General features: G+C 34.9%; 1 long non-coding RNA gene across 1 annotated transcript; it reads right to left on the reverse strand.

Annotated features, from left to right (window-relative positions):
* Positions 1-7,223: 7,223 nt before the first annotated feature.
* LOC148132140 (uncharacterized) lies at positions 7,224-10,150 on the reverse strand. The gene is made up of 2 exons (XR_015747308.1): positions 10,072-10,150; positions 7,224-7,402 (listed from the first exon to the last, which is right to left on the reverse strand). It is a non-coding gene; the product is annotated as an uncharacterized LOC148132140 (long non-coding RNA).
* Between the last annotated feature and the right edge of the window lie 2,117 nt (positions 10,151-12,267).

Below are 12,267 nucleotides of genomic sequence, written 5' to 3' on the forward strand. Positions count from 1 at the left end.
CTCTTCATAATTCTATCTTATTCAATCCATCTTAGTTTAAATCATTATATTTGTATCTTTTGCCCATCCTTTATTATCCCTCTATCTCATTCCTTATAATGAGAAGAAAAAAAAAAAGAATTTCTCCTGAAATCACTAATCAGAGTATGATGCCTTTCTATCCTCTCCCTAAATTAATTAGACTAACATTTAAAATAACACCTAATACCCAATTTGATTCTGCTTGGTACATTCTATCTACTAATTTTTACTTTTAGTAACAATAAAAACAGAGTAAAAAATCAAAAATGTTTAAATACATAATATCCTCCTAAATACGTAGTTAAATAATAAATCTAAATAATAAATCTTATAGCATTCTCATTGCCTTTCCCTTTCAATATTTTATTACATTTTAAAAATCAATCATTATTAAACATTTCAACATTTTAATTTCTTATTAACTCTTAAGCCATTCTAATTTTATATTTCTAATACAAATGTTACAATACCATCTTGTGTACCTTGCAGAATCTTTTTTTAAAAAAAAATTATGCTTTACCCATTATCCCTAAAAAGGATTCCTCTTTTCCCATCTAATTTTAAAACTTTGTGGCTTTTCTCCGCCTTTCCCCTTTCTTTCTTCCCCCACCAAATCTTCCTACCCCCCTTCTTCTAACCTCTATCTTGCCGGCATCCCTTCTCTGTTGTATTCCCTTTTTCTCTTGTTTGCTATCATTGTATTTATTTTGCATCATATTTTTCTCTTTCTTAAATGTTTTTTTAGATCTTAAATCCTTCATTTTCCTCGCTTTCTTCCTTCCTTCTTTCTTAGATGAATTTTGGGATTCATTGAAGATGGCGTCTTCATCTTCTTCTTGTTGTTCTTCAGCTTCCATCTGTATTGTCTGTTCGTAGTTAACCAACGCCATTTCTAAAAAAAGAAAAGCTTTTTCCATACCATCTTTACAGGCTGCTTTTGTTTGTTCATATTCATCCCTCAGTTCCTCAAAAGAAAAAGCCATTATAGATCTTTTCTTTTCTTTTTCCCTCTTTCTTCTCACACCAACCAAAATATTCCAAAAGAAAAATAAGACAATCCCAAAGTCCACAATCCTCAATCAGTCCAAGCCAAGCCAAAATTCCCCCTTTCTCTTCCAGGGGTAGTATCAGACAAAGGAAAAAAGAAAATTCAAATCTGTGTTTTGAAGCCTTATTAAGATTTTATTTCTGTTTTCAAATCCTTAAGGCATCTCCTCCAACCAGATTAATATATTTTTTGTCCTCTCCCTTCCGACTTATCCCAAAAGCTAGTTTTACCTGAAAAAAAAAACAGGTTTCTCAATATCCATTTATTAATTCCGTCGGGGGGGAGAGTAAACTTTCCTTTCAGCACCTCAGAATTGCCGCTTATTTTCTCTTGTGGAAAGAATCCTCCAAAAAGCCATCATTTTCAGGAATTAAATTAAATATATCTTAGAGTCCTGGGTCGACCAAGAAGACTTTCACTTTTAAAAACTTTCTCCTCTTCCTCCAGCGCATACTTGCCCAGCTGCCGGCTTCTTTGTGGCGGCCATTACGGACCGCCGCTGCACCGTCTTGGTAAAAGGAGGTTCTGCCGGCTAGGGAGGGGTCTGCAGCACCCCAAACCCTTTCCCGGATCCCCTACCTTCAGCTCCCCCTGCAGGGCAGCCTTGCTCCGCACCCTTTCGGATCGGAGCCCCAAAAACGGCTAGCGCGGCAGGGATCGCGCAGCTTCGCGAATCCTTACCGCTCGCAAAGCCGACAAACCGGAAACTCATGATATGCTTTTCTTTAGCCTGTGGCCTTAACCACTAGACCAGCGTGGACAATCTGGAACTGTGCCATCTGTGGTCCGATCTAAGCATAGTTCACAAAATTGTCTGCTATAACATCTTGCCCATCAACAACTTCTTCAGCTTAAATCACAATAATACATGGGCAAATAACTGATACAAACTCAAGGTAAACCACTCCAAACTCGATTGCAGAAAACATGACTTCAGCAACAGAGTGGTCAATGCCTGGAACGCCTGACCTGACTATGTTGTTACAGCCTCAACCCCACACAGCTTCAACCTCAAACTGTCTACCATGGACCTCATCCCATTCTTAAGAGGCCCTTAAAGGGGATGTGCATAAGCGCACCAGCATGCCTACCATCCCTGTCTTACTGTCCCCATTTATCTGTATTTACTTCCTTTGTTCATACCTATACTTGTTATCTTGTACAAATAAGTAAATAAAATAAATAAATATATGAATCAGGAATGTTCCTTTTTTATTCTTAGTTCTTGAGTATTTTAAGATATAAAAATGAGGATGGTTTCTATTGTTCCTCTCTGTTGGATGAGGAAGTAATACCACCTTTTGTTTTTCTTTCTTTTGCTAATTTCCTCAGTCAGCCCAGCATACAGCAACCACTTCTTGAGCTAGTAGTGGCCACTCTGCTAAAAGATTTGTGCTGCACTACATTACTGAAATGTTGGGCAATCTACATTCTTAAGTATCTGCAAGGCAACCTATATTAAACAAAGGAAAGGAAGGTGATTTTGGAAAGAAATCTGTTTAGTGTGGAATGAAGAGAATTATTTTCTATTTAGAGGTTTGACCTTCAAATGGTACCTATTCTGGTGGTAGCTGAGAAATTAGGTTTTGTGGCCTTAAAAGGACACACAGATACTTTCAAATATATTTTACTAATTAATCTCTGTGGTTGATTTTTTTTAAAAAAATTGGCGGGCTGGTAGCCTTAGAATAAAAAGGACTTCATTCTGCATTTCCAGCATTTCCAATGACAGGAACAATTAAGTGTTTCAAATTTTGTTCTGATAGAATTTTGAAGTGCTTTGAGATTTGTTTCACCAGAATGCAGCTAATTTGGAATGTTCCAACAAAATGTTCAGATGGAGTTCTTTTGTTTTGCTGGGAACTGAAAGATGTGATCTCCATATTGTACGTGTCCCTAATCACTCTTTCTCATTTCATCAAGAAAGTTTTTTTAAAAAATACAGAGATTGTCTGTTCCTATGTCAAACATGACCTCAATATTGTCTTTCTGGTTTTGTATGCTGAAATTCATAGTTCAAAAATATGCAACTTATCAGAAAATATATTCAAAATGTGCATTTTAAGGAATAAAAACCTAATCTGAGGGTTGTACTTCGTAATATGCTACAAACTGTATTTATTATTGGCGTTTTATGAAAATGATATGGACATAAATAAATCCATTCAACCTTATTCATGCAATGTATTGTTTATAAAAGAATTGTATAGGCATTTCAACTTAGGCATTTCCAAATAGATTTAGGACTGCGGATGCAATAAAAACCTATTAAACTGTATATGCCCAAGCAATGGTAAATATTTGTTGACTGATTTCAGTAAAAAGATTTATTCATTTTATGTAAAAATTCTGAAGTAATTTTTTCCAAGAAGTTATCATATATATAGAACAATGGTAATTTATGTAATACTACATAACAAGTGTCTTTTTATGTACTGTATAGCAACATACACACTTTAAATATAGTATTATTAGTGCACAAATAATATCTATTGAAGGTTCAGTATTGATTTCCTGCTGTGTCAGAACCAGAGATATATTCTTTTCCAGCACAACTTTCAGATAAATTAAAGACTAAAAATAGACTGTGCTATTTAGTTGGGGGCTTGGCCTTTTAGAATAGTAGAGAGCCATGGAAATTGGACAAGACATAGTTAATTCATTTCTATACCATGTTTTTTTTATTTTATTTTTATTTTTTCATAAATAGGCTGTACTTAAAGCAGTTCGTTCTATATAGATCATTTACATACAAAGAAAAATATCTCAAATTTCAGTTAAATCTACTGAAATGAAAAGATATCAAAATTATGTGAATAGAAAACAATTTACAGGTCAGCTGACAATATTCAGTACTAATAATGACAACAATATTAAAAGCATTACTATCAGAAGACATCATGGCTATTAGGGTCCCAGTGAGTGCTCAATAAGCTAGAGAAAATGGTCTGTCATGTGGTACATCAATGAGTGGATCCTTCCTCTGCCACAGAAATGAAGACATTATAACCTAATAAAAGGTTTAAAGCTTTGGAAAAAAGAAAAGAAATGAGGACATAGATGCAATTCCACATGTCAGGTATGAAAGACCAGATCCACATGAAGATGCAATTAAACTGATTTATTGCCAAAGCATATGGACAGGAATCAAAATCAAGGCTGATGCCCAATTTATGGCATAATAAATATTATTTATCACAAATTTACTTCAGATTATTTTTATTAAAAACATCTTATACACCAGTTTCCTGTTCAATTCAGGAGAAGAGTCTTTTCTCCCATGGCTCCCATCCTTTGGAACATTGTGTCCCCTGAGGTGATATTTGCAGCCACTCTTACAACCTTCTGTAAGGACCTACAGACCTGGTTCTGCCAGTTGGCCTTCAGCCCCAATAGGGGTGCATCATTCTCATCTCATGTGCAACATGGTCCCTTCCTCCCCATCTTTTAATTGTAATTTATTATTATTTATATCATTATTATTGTTGTTATTGTTTTAATGTTTTATTGGCTTTTAATGTTTGTAAGTTGTCCAGAGTCATCTCTAGGCGAGATGGGTGGCCATAAAAGTCAAACAAACACAGTCAACCCTGAATTGCCAATTTCTAACATGGACTTGTTTGTACTGATTTTCATACATTATACTTCATTCATTATTCTATCAGAGAGGTAGCTAAGATAGAACCCTTTTTGAGAAATAAAATGTATGTGTAAAGAACCATTCAGTTACATACACTCTACTTCTTATCTCTGTTGGGACTGTCTAGGCATGCATTCATTAATTTCATTCCTTTTCTTTCTTCTCCTTCCAATTAATTGTCTGGATAATGTAGTTAAATTGAAAACTTACAATAAAAGATAAGAAAAACACAATGATCAAAACAAAAACAAAAAACAGCAGCAGCAGCATAAACAATTTTCCCATCAATGAAAATGTGTCAGAATATTGTTATATTACTATAATTTCACAAGGTATATTGAATATTATATATCCCTACCTTAGAGTGAGATCCTATTTCATTCACTCTTGTCCATCCTGATTGATATAGAAGAACTGAAGAAAACATGTTAAGATATTTGGTGATAATGATTTTTAAATCAGTGCATAAGAATGTTTAATAATATGCATTAATGCAACAGATTAACAAAAGTCATGTAAAGCATCAACAACTAAACTATCTTAATAAAATTCCCACTATGATATTACACAATATGTGGCACAAGACAGGATAGTTCCTAAAGTTTTGTTGTTTTTCAATAATCACAGTTGCACTTAAGGATTATAAATATGACTTGTTAAAATTAGAGGTTTTTTCTCACTTGCCTTGTTAATGTGAGAATTGAACTGTGCCTAGACACAACACAATGACTGATGTGTGAATTGTGAAGTGATTTATACTTTAAAGTTTAAAAATTCTGGGTTTTAACACTAGCTTTTTTGTCCTCCATAGTGTCATCATACATCCATTATATCACACTCTACCATCCATCCAGAAGACATTTTTTTCAGGGTCAGTGACTAGGCAGTGACCCATGTTGAAAGCAGTTGGTAAAAAGTGAGTCCTTGCCAGAATATCTACTTCTTAGACCGAGGATAGACCAAGTGATAAAAAGCTGTGGGCTCAGGAAAATTCCCATGGGCATGAAATAGAGGTTTACAGACCTGAAGGCTACTTTAACCACTACAGAAATGTAGGTGCAGCTCATAAAGCCTGACCAAGCTTTGACTCAAAATTACAATGAATTTTTGTTCTGGTCCCACTTGTTTCTTTACAAGATGCCTGCCTTTGGGAGTGCAGATATTTTTTCCCCTACCTGTCGCGTCGAGCGACCGGTCCGTTGATTCGATTTTCCAGTCTGTTGCTGAATTTCCTTCAAGAATTAATTTAGCGGAGCCCTCGCAGGGGTGAGTGCCAAAGCACAAAGAAAAAGACACAAAACAAATAGTTTCTTTAGGTGAGGAAACACATCGCGCCTGGGGCAGATGGAATTGTCCCGGCGGCCCGATTGCTTTGCGCTGTCCTCTTTTATTGTGCTGATTTAAAGACGGGGTGCGGGTGAATGCAGGAAACAATGAAGTTACAGAGTTAATCATTGAAACCAAGATACGTGACACAAGGAGCAAACTTCATGACTGATACTTTTCAGGTAAACATGTCTTAATACCAAATACACAGTTTTTAGCTGACACAGACTTTTGGAGTTAATCCTGTCAGTTTCAGTCCTGTCAGTGGAATTTGCCCTGAGAGGTGTACGTGCTAGGCAAGATTTGTTTTATGGCAAAATAGCTAAAGCAGGATAGCCACACCTACCATCAAAATTGTAGATTCTATTTTATTATTGAGAACTGAAGAAAACTTGTCAAGATATTTGAGGGCATGTTTCTACTCATTTGGAGGAGGAAAGAAGGGTTAAATTCAATGATATTATTTTGGGACAAAGGATTTCTTTGCAAAGAATACCAATTTTATTTACAATGAATATTGTAAATACTCTTCCAAGGATGTTTATTTACTTTTTAAGGTTTCAAAATGTCCTGCTAATATTTCCAATGAACATCTGCAAGCAAACAACAAAGCTCAGAGAGCACCAAGGACTCCATAGCTCAGTCCTGAACTACAAATGTTCTATCATTCTCCTCATTTCTCAGGACTGAATTATCATTCACTTTCTTATAGCTTTCTTTTATTTTTCTCTTCTTCTAGGTTACTTCCATATTCCTCTATTAATGACAGGTACAAATTAAAATTCCCTCATTGTTAGATATATATCTGCATGAAATACTTCATGCTCCTAATGCTTCTTATGCTCCAAAATGCATTTCTTTCCACTGTCAGTCTTGAGTTGGATGAAAATAGACAAGAACAAGTTATGCTAAGCAGTGTCTGAATGGTTTCCTGTAATCCAGGCAATGCATGGAAATAGTTACCAAGGTTATCCTACTGGCAAATGGGAACCTCGCTCCAAACATTTGTCTACTTGAATCAATTGTTTTAGTTTTCACAGTTTAGTCCCTGAAACATTTTCAGATTGTATTATTTCATTTTAAATTGTGAACTTAACATTAGTAGTGATTGTATGGTATCTGATGATATAATTTTATAGCATCTAGGAAAAATGTACTCAACAATTTCAATAAAAACACTTTTAAAAATCATTTTAAATCAGTTTAATGATTCATATAAGAATGTGAATATTAGAATCTGTTTCTGCAACCTAGATAGGTAGAGCCATAGAGGTGCAGTGGTTAGAATGCAGTATTGCAGGCTGACTCTTCTCACTGCCAGTAGTTTGATCCTGACCAGCTCAAGGTTCAATCAGCCTTCCACCTTCCTGAGGTTGATAAAATGAGGACCCAGAGTATTGGGGACAATATGCTAACTCTGTAAACTGCTTAGAAGGGGCTATAAAGGACTATGAAGTGGTATATAACTCTAAGTGCTATTGCTAATGGAAATATATATTAGTGGAAAATATAATTCCAATTCTATTTTTCTTTAGTAGTATTCGGCCCTAACATGACTTTGAATAATAGAAACTTTATTTTGTGACCTCAAATCCTTTGTTTTTGTGTTTCTTTCCTCTGAAGTGCTATTTGACACTTGCGTTTAGGGTACTAGGTTTACTATTAACACAAGATCATGTTTTTCACTGGCAGTCTAAACCACACTATACTTCCAAAATTCTTTTTATTCTCATGTTTATGTTTCTCTAAGCTTCTTATGTGTTTTCTGCATTTATATTTCAGTTGGCCTTCCGACTTGTTTATGTTCATGTCCAACTGAAACCAATAACTTTCTGTGTATTACTGACAATTTTGAAGGCCCTGGGATTTTCATATTCCTATAACTCATTTTACAGCAGTGGATATATTTTTTTAAATGAACATTCTGAAAACAGAAAGCTCTTTAGTGAGGGGGGGAAATAGCAAATTTCAACAACGGAAGCAAACAAATTACAGGTTTAAAAATAAATGTGGAGTGTTGAGATCATGGGGCTTAATGCTAGAACTGTAGTGATAAAATTAAATTGTTAGACTTTATTTTAGCTACAGTGCTTTTTATTAATAAGACATGACTCTTGCTTACCAGCTGCTTTTAATTTCTTTTAAAAAGCATAAATGCTCAGCATGTAGTTACTAAAGTCTATGGTTTAGATGCCTAAAACCATTTTCTATCATAAGGATTTTTTTTCATTAGAAGAAAAAGTCAATCAATAGATGTATAATATCTTATAAAATGATCTTGTTATGGTCTTCTGTTAATGATATATAAATTTATATATGTGTATGCATTACATTTATATAATTTATATTTAAATTAAATTTCAAACTTAAATTTAAATATTTTAAATATATATTTAAAGGCAATTCTATTTGAAAGGTTCAAGTTGATATAACACCAAAAAGAAAGAACAATTTATAGTCTAAACTTTTATTTACTACTGTTAAAGACCAGCTGCCAATTACATATTACACTTATCAGGAGGACAATTAAAAGGAAGTAAAGAGAAAAGTAACATTTTAAAACAATTCCTTGTAGATTGCAGCAGTATATAACAGAGGTGGTATTCAGAAGGTTCTGACCAGTTCTGGAGAGAACTGGTAGCGGAATTTTTTCCTCAGCCATACCCATCAAGCCACACCCACAGAACCATAGTAAAAAAAATTGAATCCCACCACTGGTATATAAGGTACATAAATGATAGATAGATAGATAGATAGATAGATAGATAGATAGATAGATAGATAGATAGATAGATAGATAGATAGATAGATAGATGGATAGACAGATGAGAGAGAGGTGTGTGTGCGTGTGAGAGAGAGGGAGAGAGAAGGAGGGAGAAGGAAGGAGAGGGAGAGGGAGAGAGAGACACAGAGACACAGAGAGAAGCAACTATATAAAAACAAACCTTGTATAGCAACACCAGTGACAGAACAAAATGTTGTAACTCTTCTAGAGATTTCTGGACGCAAGTCAGCTAATAAGAGAAGACTGTTCTTTTCAGCTTTCCTGCCAAGGAAATCTGATAAAAAGGGAATTATTAAATCTGAGGGCCAGGTTTTAAGCAGCAGAGTAATAGATGTGGATCTGTACCAATTTTCTTCACCAGGCATGGGCATAAATGCTATGTACTTATATTTATCTTCCACTAACATAGCTGGCTGAGCATTCTGAGGCAGCCAGCCATGAATTATTAACTAAATCACTGCTTGGAGTGAAAGGTCTTCCAGATAGACTGGATGTTGAAATTACTTGCATAAAAACTAAGAAAAGCATAAATAAAAATGGGTCTACGTACATGCAAAGAAAATTACATATACAAAACTGCAATTGGAAAAAGGTCTTGAAACATTTGGGATAAAAGTGCTTTCTAAAGAAAACTAACCATAATAATGTGATACCAAAAGTTGAAATCAGACAACTGAAAATAGAACAAGAGTTTTGCAAATAAATTTTGGCAGCTACCTTCAAGAGTAAGGTAAAAACAAAGAGAAAGTGGCTTAGAAGATTAAAGTAGAATAGAAAATAAATAGCAAAACTTACATGAGAAAATATAGGAAATTCTAAAAGCAAGATGAACTATGATTGGACTGCAAAGACCCTTGAAAGCAAAGACAGAAATAAAAGAAAAAGAAAAATGGAAAGTAATCATTATATAATTGGATTTAGTAAAACCACATTCGGCAGAAAAAAATGAGTAAAGTGGCAGGATTAGGAGAAACATTTCAATAAAATGCATGAGTAAGCAAAGAGAAACTGAAGAATGGACAGGTAAGTCCATTCAGGTAAATAGTAGATAGGGGAATAGGTATTGCTTTAATGATACCACACATTATAAACTTTTAAAAGACATCTGTCTTTTACACCATTATTCATCAAATACATAAAAGGCAGGGTTTGCAATATGATGTTGTGACACACATTGTATTACTTGCAGATGGCTATATACAATAGGTAAGTTAAATACAATAATAGTTATATTATTATGCTGGATCTTACCTTGGAGGGGATAACAAGGGAAAACCTCAAATTTGCAGACCACACCAAGCTGTGGGGAACAGCCTTTAAAGAAGACCTTTAGAAGATAGGTTCAAGAACTTTTCAGACACTGCGTCCTGTCCAAAATATACAATTCGGTGATAAGAAAAGTAAGTTTTTACACTTAAGCAAAAAAAAAAAAAGCATAGGTATAGAATAAGAAGTACTTGGTTCAATAGCAGTAACTGTGAGAGGGATCTAAGACTCCTAGTGGACAACCACTTAAGTATGAGCCAGCAGTATGCCACAAATGACAAAAAAGATAATGCAAAGCTAGACTGAATTAGAAGGATAATACCAGTACCACTTTATACTGCACTGGTAAGAACACACTTGGAATACTGCATCCAATTTTGGTCACCCCAATACATAAAAGATGTTGCAACATTAGAAAGAGTGCAACAAAGATGATTGGAGGACTAAAGGATAAAACATACAATGAATAGTTGCAGGAACTGGGTGTGTCTAAACTAATGAAGAGAGCAGTCTTCCTACATCTGATGGGCGGGGGGTCAACTTATTCTCCAAAGCACCTGAAGGAGGGGGTCAACTTATTCTCCAAAGCACCTGAAAGCAGAACAAGAATGGATAGAAACCTATTAAGGAGAGATCCAACCTAGAATTTAAGGAGAAATTTCCTGACAGTGAGGACAATCAGTGGGTGACATGCTTCTGGAAGTTGTGGGTGCACCATCACGGAAATGTTTAAGAAGATATTTTCTCAAACTAAAATGAATGCAAAACATCCAAAAGTCCAGTTTGGTAAGAAGCTGCCATGTTTTACATTAGCTGCCTAATGGGTGCCAGAATTCCCCACTCTTTGAGGATTAAAACAGCAAAAGCCAGGAGGAAAGGGACTCAGGTTAGGCAGGATCAGGCAAACCACAATGTATCAGGCAAACCAAACCACAATGTAGATGCCTTCCACATCCAAGACTAAGAAACAAACTATAAGAGATTCATTTACCAAAACTGCACTAAGAGAAAGTTATGCAAGACACAATAATTCCTGTAGCTATTATATATAATGACTGAATTGCTAGAGTCCACAGTAACTGTTGTTCATCATTAGGGCTTCTTGTGTATGGAATAGAAGCAACTTATCTATCCAAGCTTTGTCCTTGACTTTTCAATTACTAACTCTTGAGTGCTAGTTGAGTTTCTACAGAGTTTAATTGCTTTAATGAATCAAAGACCAAGGCAGCTGTATTTGAAAAGAAAGAAATGGAGAGAATAATTTCAAGTTATATATAAATTGTAAATAAACCTCTGCTAAGATGGCAACATGCTAAGATACACTTTCTGTTTCTGTAGCCAGCTGCAAAAATAAAACGTGTACAGTTGCTAGACAGTTGATAAACTAAAAATCTAATCAGATTGCAGAAAGAAAATAATAACACCTTGTAAACCTAGTAAATCTCCTCCCCACTCTACCCTTCTCTATATAGCACCAACATCTCTGGTATAGACTCCTCCCCTACCAGCCTGAATTCTATAGAATCTGTTTTAAAGCTAAAAAGTGACATTTCAGCTGGAAATTATTTACTTTTCCTTATCAGGTGGGACTTCTGGCTGACCACCCCAAATCACTTGCTTACACCAGGAAATTCCGTCTGATATTATTCCTTTGAATGCTGATATTCTTATCATACTCAATATTACTAAACTGCTGACTCAGGATTAATAGAAATCAAAAATGGTATGTTGAGTCTATTTCAAATAGATTGTACTGAATCTATAGAGAGAACGTTGCATGTCATCTAGAGACAGAACTTCACAATCTTCAATCCTGTTATTAGATAATTTCTTTGGAGAGATAATTGAGAAAAATGTTTGTTCCTCGAATGTCAACAAATTTTTGGTATGAGGAAAAGAAGCTCTTGTTCCATCAAAATGGTACAGAAACACAGTGAATTTTACCAAGCTTGTCATGTGGCCAGACAACACAGGATACAGACTAGGTTTGTATATCCCGCAATATTTGAGTCATCTTTCAAATTGCATATCCCGCAACATTTGATTTATCTTTTGAATTAGGAAATTTTATGATCCCAAAAAGTATGTTAATTATCTCAAGCAACAGATGGTTACCCATCTACACATATAAATTTCACACCAGTCCAATCTTAAATGGTTCATTGGATTGGAGAGTCAATG

The sequence above is a fragment of the Notechis scutatus genome, chromosome 2 (assembly GCF_049901735.1).
Source record: "Notechis scutatus isolate UNSWTSFEM ecotype Mainland chromosome 2, rNotScu1.2, whole genome shotgun sequence".
Classification (NCBI taxonomy): domain Eukaryota; kingdom Metazoa; phylum Chordata; class Lepidosauria; order Squamata; family Elapidae; genus Notechis; species Notechis scutatus.